The following is a 5,264-nucleotide window of genomic DNA, read 5'->3' as shown; positions in this document are numbered from 1 at the left end:
TTTGGCAGAACTGGGAATTGAACTCAGACCCTTGTACTTTCCAGGCAAGTGCTTATTCTGCTGAGCTATCTCCCCAGCCCCAATATAATCAACTCTTGTTTGAGTGTGGTGCCATATGCCTGTAATCCCACCACTCAGGAGGCTGAGGCAGGAGGATTGCTGTGAGTTTGATATCAGCCTGGGCTACAAAGTGAGCTCAAGGTCAGCCTGAGCTGCATAGTGAGACTGTGTCTCAAAATAAAACAAAACAAAACACACACACACAAATAATTTGTTGTTGAATTCCTATTGTTTTGTTTGGTGAAGTTCTGTATCCTCTCTCTGTCTTTCTCTGTGTGTTGGTGGTGCAATGCTGAGATTAAGGTTGAGTGGTTGTTGGATCAGTCCACTGATTGGATTGGCACTGCTCTAATCCCAGTAGACTGGATACAATATAAAGGGCAGATAGAGGATGTTCCCTCTCCCTTGTTGCTTTTGCTGTCTTCTGCTGCCATGAATTGCTCTTCTCTGTGAAGCTACCCTGCCTCACAGCCAGCCAAATATGGACTGAAAAGTCTACAAACTATGACCTAAATAAACCTTTCTTCTTGTAATTTTGAGTGTTGGCTATTGCCTCAGCAATGAGAAAAGTAATTAAGGCACCTACACACAATAATTTTTTTTTAAGGGTCCTGAGTTCAATCCCCAGTACCAAAAAAAAAAAAAAGAATTTTTTTTTAAGTACTAGAGATGAAAGCAAAGGTCTTATATATACTAGATAAGTGCTTTACCACTTAGCTACATCCCCAGCCTAGAAATTGTTAATATTTTGTCCTGTCTTTATTCTCCTGCTAATGAATTAATTATGCAAATATGGTAGTTGGGCTCTAGATATTTCCATAGGTATTTCCTCAGAGGAAGACCTTTGCCCTAGGGGACTGCAGCACAACAGTCACACTGCAGAAAGCTTGAGACTGGTCACCTGGTGTGGTCTACAGTCCCCAAAATAAACTTCAATGATTTTTTTTTTTTTTTTTTTTTTTTTTTGTGGAACCGGGGATTGAACTCAGATCTTTGCGTTTGCCAGTCAAGCGCTTATCCTACTGAGCCATCTCCCCGGCCCCTGACCTCAATGATTTTTAAGGTTTTTTTTTCCACCAAGTTGGAGATGGGGTCAGGATTGTGGGTTGCTCATGGCTGCTGTGACTCTCATCTGTCCTTTATTCTGCAATCATCCCTACTTTCCTCATATTTCATGACAATGATTTGCCTTTTTGTTTTGTTGTTTTTTCTTGTCCTGGAGATTCATTCCCCAGCTCTTTTGTTTTTTGTCTTTTTTTTTTTTTTTTTTTGACTGGGCATGGTATTTCTTAGTGTACCCCCTAGGTGGGCTGTCACTGCAGGCCGGGGGATTGAACCCAGGTCCCTGTGCCTGCTTGCAAGTCCTTTAATCCACTGAGCTATTTGACCAGCCCTCCTTAGCTCTTTTTTTTTTTTTTTTTACCAAGAATTGAACTCAAGGCTTTGTGTTTGCTAGGCAGGCACTGTGTCACTGAGGTACATCCCTATTAAAAATGTATTTTGAGACAGGATTTCTTTACATAGCCCAGGCTGGCCTTTAACTTCTTCTTTTTTTGCAAACTGGGGATTGAACTCAGGCCCTTGTGCTTGCCAGGGAAGCGCTTATTCCACTGAGCCACCTCCCTGGCCCCTTTTAATTTGTGTTGATCCTCCTTCCTCAGCCTCCCAAATGCTGGGATTATAGGTAGGTGCTGCTACACCCAGTTTAACACTGACTCTTTGGAGAGTCCTGGGCAGGGACTTCACAGACTATTTTCTGATGTGTATTGGCTAACTGCTTCTTCATGGTTAGAGTCCAAGCTAAATTCTTCTGGTAGGAAAACCAGACAGGGGGCATACTGTGACAACCCAAGCATCTGTTGAAGTGGGGTCTCTCCAAGGGATTGTAGCCTCTGGAATAGTGCCTGGGAGTGTCCAGTGGTCACCAGGGCTCCCTGTCCAGCCCAACTCTGAGTCATCCCCTTGGTCTTCTTTGCACTCTGCCAAGCAGAGAGCTGTCTAGCCTAGAGAGGCCTGAGGGCACTGAGCCAGGCTTGGAGAGGAAGATCCTTGAGGAGGAATAGTGAGTGTTGGGCTCCAGTCTGGTCCCAGGAGTGCTGGAGACTGGAGTGCTCCAGGAAGGACATTCCCAGCCTTTGGAGCCCCACTTAATGCTCCTCTACACATGAGGACTCCCAGGCTGCTTGGCCTGAGTGCCCACCTCCTGGCACCATCCCACCCCCACCCCATCACCCAGCAGCACTGGCCACCTTAAAACCCTAGGGAAGGGGCCGGGGAGATGGCTCAGTGGAATAAGCGCTTCCCTGGCAAGCGTAAGGGCCTGAGTTCAATCCCTGGTTCTGCCAAAAAAAAAAAAAAAAAAAAACAAAAAACAAAAAAACAAAAAAAAAACCCTAGGGAAAAGAGCCAGCCAAGGCCAAATAGCGTAGTGGATTAAACTGCCTGCAAGCAAGCACAGGGGCTGGGGGTTCCCCTGCTGTGCGCCACCTCCCCGCTTCCCTGCCCACATGCTAAAATGGCAATTGAGACTGGGCCTGGTGTTGTGTGCCTGTAATCCCAGCTGCTTGGAGGCTGTAAACAGGCGGATCACTACAAGTCCAATCTAGTAGTGAGACCCTGAACACCCTGTAGACCCTTCCCTAAAAATACAAAAAACGGGCTGGCATGATGGCTCAGTGGAATAAGCACTTTCCTGGCAAGTACAAGAGCCTGAGTTCAATCCCCGGTTCTGCAAAACAACAATAACAACAACAAAAAAAAACCACTAGGGAAGCACCTCGCTGAGCAACACACTTGGCTGGGCCTGTATGGTGGGCCAGGCTGGCCTTGAGGGCTCGGTCCCCACCAGTGAGGGGCTTTTCTTGACCCTATGGGGACTGCTGTGCCCAAGCATCCCCAGGCTAGGGGTAAGGCTTCATCTCCTTTCTTTTGGGGCTTGGGGGCTGTTTTCTAAGCAGAGCTGAGAAAACAACTGTCTGAAGAGGCAGAAGACATGGGGCGGACACAGATCTGCTTGGTGACCACTCAAGTCCCCAGATTTCCTTCCTGAGTGGTTATCAGCTCCTTCTCAGAACAAGGGCCTTCGGGGATCCAGCCTGAGAATAGAAAGAACAAAATCAACTTCCTCTTCTAGTCACTCAGGAAGCTGAGGTGGGAGGACCTCTGGAGTCTAAGAACTCGGGGTAACCTGGGCAGCAAGGTGAGATCCCACTTGGCTGTGCCCACCAATGGCGTGGGCATCATTCTTTAGCCTTGTGCTTCAGCCTCCTGGTTCTCACCCTGCCCAACTCCCTGCCAGCTCTGTTCTCCTCTCTGAGATGGGAAACCAGTGAGTTGGCCAGCTGCTCTGGGGCTAGTAAGGCCTTCTGAGGCAAACCAATGGGACCAAAGCACAGGATACTTTAGCTGAGCCTGTTGGGGTACATCTGTAATATAGCACTTGCGAGGAGGCTGAGGCAGGAGGATATCAAAAGTTTGAGGTCAGCCTGGGTTACATTGTGAGATACTATCTCAAAAAAGCAAATGAACAGCAAACCAAAACCAAACACAGGATGCCTCCCAAGTTCCTGATACCAACTCCCAGCCAGCCACACTGACTTGTCCAAATTCTTAGGATGACAATGAGCACTGAGATTCTGGACTAACTGCTGCTCATGAGGCGGAAATAGAAAAAGCATTTCTCATGGATGGAGTTGGAAATTACCTAAAGGATCACTGGCACAGGCTGGTGAACAATGGGGCCTATCTCCTCCTTACCTGCTGGACTGCTGGATGCCATCAGGTCCCCAGATGGGAGAGGCAACCTGAGGGTGAGAGGGCCACTGGACACTGCAGGCAGGATAGGCACAGGTACACAGGCCTCAGAGAGATAGAGGCTAGGCAATGCCTGAAATGTCCCCCGAGATGGTTCAACGGTATGGGGTACATGGATGCCTTTACTTGTTCTTTGGACTTTTCAGTTTTTCCCAAGTTTTCTTTTATGGGGGGTATTTATTTTATTTGGTATTTATTTATTTGCTATGCAGCTCAGACTTATAGTGATCCTCCAGTCTGAGCCCCCCAGCTCTGGGATTGCAGGTATGCGCCACAACACCAGGTTTCAGTGGCCTTTGACGAGGGGGCGGCACAGCATGTGGTACCAGGAATCAAACCCAGGTCATTGAGCTTGCCAGGCATGTGCTTAGTCCACTGAACTGTCTCCCCAGCACTGTTTGTTTGTTTTTTTGAGACAGGGTCTCACTGTAATTCAGGACAGGCTTGAATTCACTATGTAGCCCAGGTTGGTCTTGAATTCACAACAATCCCCCTTCCTCAACCTCCTGAGTGCTGGGATACAGGCATTCCCTGCCACACTCAGCTCAACTTTTCTTTTTTCCCCTGACTCAAGTTTTCTTTTTCTTTTTTCTTTTTGTGGTATGACTCAAGTTTTCTGAAGTAAAAATGCAACAGTTTCTAAACAATTAGAGGGGCCAGGGAGATTGCTCAGTGGAATAAGCACTTGTCTGGCAAGCACAAGGGCTTGAGTTCAATCTCCGGTTCTGCAAAAAAAAAAAAAAAAAAGAAAAAGAAAGAAAGAAATGGGAATAATTTTAAAATAAACTGCCTTATTATACATTAAAAAGTAATTTAAGATAATAAATCTATAATAAGGTAACAAATAGCCAGATTTATATCATATGAATGAGAAAACTTGGTCTTAAAAAATGTTTTAAATTTGCAGAGAAATTGACCAGACTGCATGGACTTCCCACACATTTCTCTTTGTTCACATCTGACAAGAGCTTATTGCATTTGCTACAGTTAATGAACCAATTAATGAACCAATATTCTATTATAAATAATAACTAATTAAAGATGACCCACAACTGTAATTCCAGTACACTGTGAGACTAAGACTGGAAGATTGTGAGTATTTCCAGCCAGAGCAGCCTAGCTCAAAATAAAATATTAAAAAATGGCCTGGACTGTCCCCAGGGTGTGCTGAGAGGGCGATTGAGATTGGGTGTGGTGGCACACACTTATAAACCCAGCGCTTGGGAGGCTGAAAACAGGAGGATCACTACAAGTCAGATCTGTGTAGTGAGACCCTGTAGATCCTGTACTAATTACATTTAAAAAAAAAAAAGGTAAAAAGAAAAAAAAAACTGGACTGGAGATGGAGCTCAGTTCAAAGGCCCTGGACTCAATCTCTACTACCTCAAAAA

The sequence above is a fragment of the Octodon degus genome, unplaced genomic scaffold (genome assembly GCF_000260255.1).
Source record: "Octodon degus isolate 3935 unplaced genomic scaffold, OctDeg1.0 scaffold00112, whole genome shotgun sequence".
Taxonomy (NCBI): Eukaryota; Metazoa; Chordata; class Mammalia; order Rodentia; family Octodontidae; genus Octodon; species Octodon degus.
Note: the sequence above shows the minus strand (reverse complement) of the source record.